We start from the raw sequence: 10,528 nt of genomic DNA, 5'->3' as shown, positions 1-10,528 counted from the left end.
GTGAGGAGGTTTGTCGGCGAATCTACGCTTCCGAGGGAGAGAGTCGCGCCGGGGAGTCTGGATGTTTGTTTTCTCTTTTTTTTTTAATCGTTGACCTCGCGGCGTCACTCCGGCATTTCGTCGCGAGGAGTTGGCGGCGCGCTCTTTTTGAGCGCTCGTTCTGTGAACTGCCCCCCATTTTAAGAATATTATCTCATAATAATCGAAACCACACAAACGAGCGCGAATAGTCCCCACACTCTCAAAGACTGTAACATAGTCCATCGCTCATGGCACGTCACATTCACAATGGATCACTCAATACAACTGTACAATGCAATTCAATCTCACAACACATAGAGTATAGCCACAGGTACATAAATACAATGCTCCATCACATATTCCAAACAATACAAATATACGAAGCTCTCATTACCACAATTGTACTATACTATACATCACATCACCGCAACAAACATTTTGACTCACTCGACATACAGTTATGACACAGGATAACAAAACACAACACATTGAGGCTCAACACAGACAAACGCATTCCAATTTGACCACAGCACCTATCCTGAGTACTTCGAGCTGCGCTTGCGCCCTTTTTTGCGGTGCTCGCTCGAACTCTTCTTGTTTTTCCTCGTTCTTTTTCGGCGAGCCCTTTCCAACGACGGTATCTGAGGCGGCGTCTCAGCCATCGTTGTCACTTCCGACACCGTTAACGGATCATGACGCTCAACCGATCCTGTCCGGTTAGTCACCCGCTTGTTCATGTCCCGACATTTGGCCTGGCTGGCCGACTCCGTCACCTTTACACTGTCGCTCTGTTGAGGTTGTGCCGACGTAAGTCCAGCTGCCCAGCATGTGAACTCATTCAACACGATCATCTTCTCATTCACTGTCTTTTGCACCGCGGCTTCACCTTGGGCTCTAGTGAGATCCGTCACGGGCTACTCCTCCACTGTATCTGGCGGTCGCTGGGTTGGCGAGGGCTCTATCTTAGGGTCTTCTCCCAAACATTCCGGATCATTCGGTCCTCGCGCCCCGTCGATGTTTCCGATGACAAGGTCGTACAGGAGGTCGTCATGCATAAAGCGGTAATCTTCCTGCTGATGTACGGGGTTTCAACCTCAATTTCTGCTTCAGGAAGCATCCGAACCGTATGGTCAATTAGGCAAACCGGTTTTCTTTTGCCTGTTAACTCACTTTCCCGTACCGAATTTCTCCGCACGATAACCGTGGAGCTACCGGTGTCTCTTAACACCGTAACCTTTTTGCCCGCAACTTTTCCAGGCAGCGTTGGCATTCCCTTCGTAACACCGGTTGGCTGTTTTGCCATTACAGCACCCACAATAGGAACTTTCTCCCCATTTTTCAACTCTACGAATCCATCTGTGACAGCACTATTACCGGATTTCGGTGCCGCTTGCACACAGGATACCTAGTGAAATTGACTCGCTCCGTTTCGACATGCGTCTGCTTTGTGCCCAGTCTGACCACACTTGAAACATTTTACATCCGTAGGGCTCGTAAAGATCGTTCGACAGTTTTTCGCACGATGACCCACTCGGTTACACAGAAAACATCGCGGAATGCTCTCTGGTGCACGCTTCTTTTGTTCCGGGGCCGATTTCTTCGAATCTTCAGGACACTCCTTCTTGACCTTGGCCAAATTAGTTCCACCTTGCGCTTCCAGGAATTTATCAGCCAATTCAAGCATTCCTTCAAGTGACTCAGCCTTCCTCTCTTTCAAGTACAGCGACAGGCTTGGGTAGCAACTAGTAAGAAATTGTTCTCTAATTAGGAGCTCTCTAAGTTCATCGTACTCCTGCGCTGTCCCTGAAAGTTCAATCCATCTGTCGAAATAACGGCAAAGTCGGGCGGCATACTGCGTAGCCGTCTCATCATCAGCTGGCTTTCCTGTCCGAAATCTGTCCCGGAATCCTTCCACAGTAAATCTAAATCGCTTCAGCAAAGCAGCTTTCACCTTTGCATAGTTGGCTGCATCGGTCGGCGTCATCCTGCCGTACACACTGAGCACTTCACCACTCAAGCAAGTACTCAAAGCAGTTGCCCATTAATGTTCCGGCCAATTCTGGCTCTTCGCGATCGTCTCAAATCGGTGAAGGTACGCGTCAAGGTCGTCCTTCCTTTCATCAAACGCCACGAGCAGCTTGCCTGGGTTCAAGCGGAAGCCATGATCTTCCCGTTCGCTGCTTTCAACTCTAGCTTGGACGGGAGTTTTACTTCGCTGTTGCAAACAGAGCCGCTCGAGTTCCATCTCGTGCTGCCGCTGCCGTTTCCTTTCAGCCATCTCCGCTTCTCTTTCTTCTTTCAGCTGTCGCTCCCTCGCTTCTCTTTCTTCCTTCAGCTGTCGCTCCCTCGCTTCTCTTTCTTCTCTCGCCCTTTCGGCTGCCCACTTCTCTCTCTCCAACTCCAACTTCAATTTTTGCTCTCTTTCTTCCTTCGCCCTTTCAGCGGCCAGCCTTTCTCTATCCAACTCAGCTGCTTTTTCTTCCTTGGCCCTCTCAGCTGCCCACCTCTCTCGTTCCAACTCAGCTGCTTGTTCTTCCCTGGGCCTTTCAGCTGCCAACCTCTCTCGTTCTAACTCAGCGGCTTTTTCTTCCTTGGCTCTCTCCGATGCCAACCTCTCTCTCTCCACCGCCTCTTTCTCCTTCTGGCTTACCCACTTCCGTAGTTCGGCGCCAGAAAGACCCATCTTCTCACCAAGAGCAACTAACTTTTCGAGATCCATGGTGTCTCGCAAATAAAGCCTTGCCGCGTGTAAAAAGTATCTGCCTAAATCAGTCTATCGAAACACTCCCCTGCACTCGTTAACGAGAACACTGAACAACACACAAAATTGTTCCGATAGCAGTATCAACAACTCGAGGCTCTTTCTCACTACTTGCACCAAAAGGTCCTGTCACGGACGCCAGATTAATTGTCACGGGTCCCGTTAATTCGGGAGGCGATCGCCGGGCTAATTCCAAGGGCCGAAGTACACCCGGGCATTCCGTAGCACAACTTCTCCAGAGAGGTTTTTGCTGCGGTGGCTACACAAGAAAGCAGTTGCCTCACGGCCCTTGGACGCAAGGGTATGAACGAGTGAGGTACTTGTGCTAATGCCGTACATGTCCACCATCGTTTTTCATTATCACCAACTTTCGTCACGTATTCACACCACACACACCTTTCACGGCATGGTCATGATTTTATTACTTGTATGGTTTTACCCGCCTTACCGCGAGGAATTTTATGGCCCTTATACAACCGCTTGTCACATTTTCCATATTTTTAGTTAGGTGAACTGGCGCTCTTTGGCCGTGAAATGGCCCTTGCGCCACAAAACATCAAACATCAACATCATCATCATCAAAAGAAAAGCAAGAATAAATAAAAAACGTGTTCTGTGCAGTGAAGTTGACCACTATTTTCACAATCAATTTCTATAAATGTTGAATTACGATTATTTGCTTGAACGTCGTATATATATATATATATATATATATATATATATATATATATATATATATATATATATATATATATATATATATATATATATATATATATATATATAAGGAAACATGGACAATTGCATATAAGCAGACGCTTGCGGCAACGACATAAGTACCAATATAATAAAAGAAAGTGCCAACGGCAATACTTATATTCGTAGTAGCCTAGGTTACGTAACAGTTTATTAGATGCTTCTAAACGATCCCACAACCACCGCATGCCTCAAGAAAAGCAAAAAAGTCATGATCGGCAATGCGCTCAGAAAGAGTTAGAATCTCTTGAATTGGATTCGCGGCACTTTCATAATAATAAAGAACTAGAAAGAAAACAAACTAGCAAGGCCTAACGTATAACATCTTTGTTACTTCAGTTTTGCGGACAATATCGCGCTTTTTAATGATGCCGGCGATGATTCACGAAACAAAATCTGGAGATGTAAAAGAAAGACACGTTAAAGTTTGAATAAAAAGAGGCCAGAAGAAAACAAAGATAATGTTAGACGGCCCGGCGAAAACGTGGAATTAAGGGCACTAACAGTAAAGCCACTCCTCCCCCTAAGTTTCTCGCATTCACAAAAAAATAGTAAGGTCAAGTTGATTCGAAATAAAACGTTAGTCATTTGCAACACATGCCCGGCAATCACATTGCCGATAAGCTTCAAGTATAAATTCAAAATATTTCAGTAATAAGTTACGGGCCTAAAACACAAATAAACTACTGCACGTGGCCTGAAAAACATCACGAGGCTTGAGTGGTACCACAAGATCCAATAAACTTTACATATACAGAGAATATACACACCCACACGCACGCATTGCTCATCTCACTATATTATTGTAATGAAATAAATCATGTAGGAAAACCTCTGCCGTGTGCCCGTTTCATCGGCAACAACACGAGTGAATGGAACACCCAGGCACACCATAGAAATAGAATACACACAAAAAAAGAATGTTCAATAGCAAATGTGCAGTAAAACCAGAACCGAAATTTTATGAGACGTAGAGTGGCCACCATAAGGCCTTATTTGAAGCGAGCGAGTCTAAAATGGAAGCACTGGGTCACTGGATGCATGCTGTGGTTATCTCTGCCGAAACCAGTTCCGGAATCCTGCCGCGTATCCAACTCGCGCACGATTCTGACTCCTCCACACTTTTCCACACACTGGCACTCCAGCAAAAAAAAACCTTCTCCCGCAATAATGATTATTCTTCCGTCAAGCCGACTACTGAGCGAAAAAGAGGGGGAGGAGGGGGGTTTGTTTCACGGGAAAGCTTGGCGATCCGGAACAACTGAGGTCATGCAACGTGAGCAGCATCCTGCATAACTAAGGGCACAGAATCAGTGCGTATCTCTATGGCAGGCATCCCTAAGTTAAAGTGTGTCCAAATATTGTGCAAAACGAAAAAAAAGTGTCAACCATAGAAGTTTGCATTAATTCATGCGGGCTTACGTACGCCTTTCGCACAGGCCGCCCAGAAGTTTGCTTGATCAGAACAGTGGTCGCGCATATAAGAGAATACCCTGGATGACGGGCTGCTTCTGAGATCATGCTCGCACTATTGACACACACACGCGCGTGCACACGCACACGCACACACACATTGAGCCTGTTCAGAATATTTCTAATTCACTCTTCAGAAAATCAAATACGATAACTTCGAAAAGCACTGGTTCGCGTTACTTGGTTACGAACCCACGGTAAAGCTACTTGCGCTTCCCTTAGGAACGTTGTAATTTATTTTAGTGCGGTCCCGGGTTCTTAAAGGAAAAAACCTTATGTTTTTATAGTTAATTTATCTTTAATGTTTTGCAGAAAAGTAAAAACCATTACGAACCATTAGGGAACTTTTTTTTTGCTATGGAACGGAAACGGAATGGAACTTTTTGCGGTGGAACAAAACTAAAACTAAACTGGAGAACCCTGCGATAACATTCGCTTCCCGCACTTTAGCCCCTGTGGAACTAAATTATTCTCAGGTGTAATCCGAAGGACTGGCCATTGTCCATGGAGCCAAACATCTTCATCAGTACATCGCGGGCAGACATGTGACTGTTCTGACTGATTACAGGCCACTCCTGAGTATCCTAGAGCCCCAGAAGCAGATTCCAGAGCCATTTTCGCCTCGTATGATCCGATGGCGCATTAAGACGTCAGCATAAGACTACGACGTGGTGTACTGTCTAACACCGACGCACTGAGCCGCTTACCCCTCAGCGAAACCATTGAGGATACACCTCAAGTTGGCTGCGTGCTCGTGTTCGAAGCGCTAAATAGCCCCCTCCCCTCCCACTAACGGTCGACGAAGTCACAATGGCCACGCAAGATGACCCAACATTGTTCAAGCTGTACAACGCCCTGATAGAGGGCAGAGTTCAAAACTTCAAGAATGAGAACTCCAATGCTTTTAACAAAAAATAAATAGAGTTCTACTGTAATCGTGGTTATATCAAATTGGGATCACGTGTTGTCATTCATGGCCACTTCGACAACGAGGAAAGTCTCTCATTCATGCCGGACACCGAGGCGTGATCACAATGAAGTGCGCCCGCAGCTACATGTGGTGGCCGGGAATCGGCAAGGGCGCCGAGATAGCGGCAGAGTGCACAGCCCGCCACCTAAATGAATGCGCTCCGACGCGAGCTCCAGCACTGGACTGGGGCAGACCGAGCACACCTTGGCACACATTCTTGTTAATTCTGGATGCCTACAGTAAATGGGTTGAAATTCACCAAGTGAACAAAACGACATCGACAGATGCCATCGATTTCCTGCGCTTGTTGTTCGAAACTTTCGAATTACCCCACAAGGTGGTTTCAAACAACGTAATCGCATTCGTGTCAGCCAAAGTACAGAAGCCCTACGAGTGACAACTGCATCACAGTGATGAAATCTGGTCCGAACCACCCAGCCACAAACGGACAGGCCAAACGCTACTAGTAGATCTAAAACGTGCTCTTGCAAGTACAGGGTCATTACAGCGCCGCATTGCACGCTTTTTGTTTCAAGCAACTTGCAACGAGCCAGACGGGCCAGGTAACGGAGTATATCATGTTTTCTTGCGAGCTGCGAACGCACATTTCAGCTATTCAGCCAGAACCGCCTTGAAAGACACACCACATAAGCAAGACGCCTCGCATTGCCAGCAACTCCACGAAGGACAACCAGTGGTCGCCCGCCAGTTTCATGGAATGTCCGAATGAACGGCGCCCGTCCTAAAAAAACTGGCAGGAGATTTTGGCTTGTTGAAGCTAAAGCCCCTCCATCGCGTCTTCTACTGAAAATCGCATGGAGGGGCTTTAGACCATGCATTCCTGCTTCCAGCCAGCTGCAGAGATGCGCCCTGCCCTCCACCTGACCTCCCCCCCACGATACTTGACGCCGCGCGCCGGGGGCTGACTGACTGTCGGGGCAATCAGTGCGCCCGCGCACTGGCTGCCTCTCCTTTGTACTCCTCAACCCTTTTATGGCCCACAGCGGACTGGAAAGCCAGCGCTTGGACCATTTCAACTATGCTGCGCACAAATGCCTTTCTTGAAAGTAATAAACTCAGTTCCCTGTTACGGACGCTTGTTATTCCGGCTACGATGGACTTACACAGTGCAAATAGGGTTATTTGTTCCTAAACAATTTAACTTCCCTGCCTTTCAGCATTGTATCAGTTTCTTTTAACTCACTTCCATGAACATTTTTAAAATTTATCTCGTTAAAATTGGAGAGTCGCGTAATAAAAAAAGACAAAGCGGATTTATTTATTTATAAACTTGTTATTTAATTTAGAGAAAAACTGCCAGTCAAGTGCCGGTCTTTGGGCAGGGGTGTGGGCGCAGTGGACGCAACAATGTGTAGGAGGTACAGCAGTAGATATAGTTTTGAGCGAAAGCGCCATGATTAAAAACATAAATGCCACGAAATACGGTCCACAGTCCCAAGCGCAAAACAAAAACTATAAAAACAGTGCCCACTAGGTTATGTTGTTTGGGTAAAAAGTAAAAAGAACTCAAATACCAACTGTAGCAAAAAAAAGCCGACAATGTTAAAAAGCGAGACTTTGAAAAACCGAAGCACTGAAGAATCGTGCAGAAGCGAGGCTTTGATCCTCAAGTAATCAGTTTGATCGACAGGTAATAAAATTAAGAGCACTGTAATATATATGATGATGTGGTTCTGAGCCATGTGAAAGAGCTAACGCACGAAGAAACTAGTTGAGATTGACAGTTTCAAGAACCTCTGGTGGCAAATTGTTCCACTCTGCGCTTGTGCGGGGAAAACTCGTACTTGTATATAGGGGCTCAGTCACTCTTTCAAGATTGGAGGCACGCGTTTAGTGGCGCAAGATTGGTTTGATATAATTAGTTTTTTGGTATTGCCAGCTTAATAATATATATGAGATAGAACAGCTTCCTTACTTCGTGATAACGTCTCCATTCCAGGGTCTCCAGTTTAGCTCTTTCCAGAAGAACTGACGGATATGTCTTACTTTTGGGCATTGAAAATGAATTTTACAGCTTTTCGCTCTATTGATTCAATTTTATCTGTGTTAACTTGCGTGTGCGCGTCCCAGACAGCCGATGAATATTCTAGTATTGGTATTACGTACGTTTCACATGAGGCCCTTTAGGTTCACTGCATGACTTGGCGAGTGCCTACTTAGGTAGCCTAGTATTTTCAAAGCCTTTTTCTTAGTATAAGACACATGTTCGTTCCATCTTAAATCAGATGTGATGACAAGACCAAGGTGCGTATACTGTGAGACAAAGGACAAGAATTGATTGCCGAGGTTGTATTGAAATTTTAATGGACCTTTTTTGTGGGTTATGGTTATCGCCAAAGTTTTTCTCGCGTTAAAGGTCATCTGTCATTTTGTGCACTAATGTTGAATTTTAAATGAAGAGTTATTTAAAAGAACCTGGTCGCTGGAACCATTCACTACTTTGAAGCATGCAGGCATCTGCAAAAAGCTTTAGATTTCCTGGGTATCACGGATGGAATTATTGATAGGAACCGGAAAGAAAAAGAGACCCGAGGACGGATCCCTGTGATATGCCGAACTTAAGCGGCGCGGACGGCGAGTTCATACCACCGTCCATAATATCGCGCCCGGTGAATATTACTCGCAATTTCAAAGCCTGACCAGGGATGCGTTAAGTAATTAGCACTAATTAAGCAATCAGTAAATAACTGTAATTACCATGTAAGCTGTAAAACTCGAGAATTTGCTGCTAATTCAGGGGTCTATATGGTCCATACACTGAACGATCGGAAACACGCACTGTCTTTTCTTTTTCAAAATACCCCATTGATGTGCTATGCTATCAATCTTTACCTCAACGAACCCTAAATATAGTTTCACGGGGTCATGAATGTGCCTTCTATAAGAATGCTCTCTTTTTTACGCGCACCCTATTTTATTTTTACGTGGCACTGTAGGGTGCACCATTTCAACGCTGGATGGAGCTACGAGGGCTTGACGGCTGTTGCACCGTGAACAAAACTGGCCAAAGAACTTTTTTTACCACGCGATCCAATAACGCTCTATACCATCATAAACTAGACATATGCCAGTACCTAAATCCCAGAAAGCAATTGGATATCTTCAAGCCCGTCTCCGGGGCAGTGATTCAAACGCGGTAAAACAGCCGATATTTCCGAGAGCACCCATAGGCGCTGTGCATTATCTTTCAATTAGCTAGGAAACTCGCACTATTGCAACTACGATACTGTAACTCCAGCCAAAGAAAGGTTGATACAGTTGCTTCTAGAAACCGTGAAAGCAATGAGAAAATCAGAAAAGGAGAGGAGTTATCATCGTTTTGCTCTCCGGTCCCATAGAGTGACGCGGGGCACCGCCCCCACCGTGCGAGAAAGCGTGCCTCCTGCTCCTGCGCCGGAATCCTGGGGACGAAATAAAAATGCCTTCGCTTGTCACTGCAACTGTGAACAGAAACACAAACACCCAATAGAAACTGTTTTATTTATTTTTTCCCAAAATGGGCGTATTCCAAAAGCGAAAATAGCTTGACACATACGCACCTCTAGTTTTCCTCTTAAATGGTAATAATAAATTACTCAATAGTTTTAAAGAATGAGTAGGGATGTTAAAAAATAACTTGGGGTATGTAGGGGTGAACATAAAAACAAAAAAAAACAAAAAATTCGCGTCCCTTCGATTGTAAAATTTCCACACAAACATTTATTTTCCCCGTGCAATCATAAGCATGAATGAGCACAGCTAGGGCACTCCCCGGGCACGCGGGCGAGCAGCCGCGAATACCGCGTCAGCCGGGGCGACGTGACGCCAAAGCTTCGGACACTCGCCGCACCCACGTGGTTTACCCTGATATCCTTGGTAAATCCGGAAACTCTTACTTTTATTCAGAACAATGTAGAACTCACCCCCGCAGGGGCGAATGGGCCGATCCCGGAGGTAGTGCAATACCGGGCCAACCCGTGGCGGAGGTGAAGCAAGCTTCAACCAGTCTGCCGCATCACAAAAATAAGTTTAATATCTTGGATCCAAATAGGATCCGCCTTGCCCCTTTGTCTTCACCACATGGCGAAAATGAGTGCTGAAAAAACAAAGGTTTTTAGTGCATCAATTCGCTGCCATATGGTAATCATAGACTCGAGAAAGGTGCGGCTGACGAGGATCGCCGCGTCGACCTTAGAGCGGTCTTCGAGAAGGCTGAAACCAACGGGGCGTCCTAGAAAAGATTGACTGTCGTAGTCACTGATGCGAGGAATCTCTTTGCCTTCGATGAAGAGTTTCCTGTCTCTGGTACCTACGGGAGTCCTTCCAGTCAGGTGCAGACTTCTGCACTTCTTGGGGTTAACCGAGGTCCCAGCTGGCCAGCGAGGGCGGCCACAACGTTGATGCGGTCCTGCAGCTTCTTGGGGTTGTCCGCCAGTGGAGTCAAATCATCGGAGTAAGCCAGCTGTGATCGTTAAAGGACGTTCGTCACTATAATTGTTGATAGCGGACGAGAAAGGATTATCATGAACTTTTTATTTCATGGCATG

At 45.9% G+C, this 10,528-nt stretch overlaps 1 pseudogene; it reads right to left on the bottom strand.

The window, feature by feature from the left end:
• Window positions 1-9,913: 9,913 nt before the first annotated feature.
• Window positions 9,914-10,077, bottom strand: LOC119184199 (U2 spliceosomal RNA; annotated as a pseudogene).
• Between the last annotated feature and the right edge of the window lie 451 nt (window positions 10,078-10,528).

This window comes from Rhipicephalus microplus, chromosome 6 (assembly GCF_043290135.1).
Source record: "Rhipicephalus microplus isolate Deutch F79 chromosome 6, USDA_Rmic, whole genome shotgun sequence".
NCBI lineage: Eukaryota > Metazoa > Arthropoda > Arachnida > Ixodida > Ixodidae > Rhipicephalus > Rhipicephalus microplus.
The sequence above is the reverse complement of the archived record's forward strand: the minus strand, read 5'-3'. Positions and strand labels throughout refer to the sequence as shown.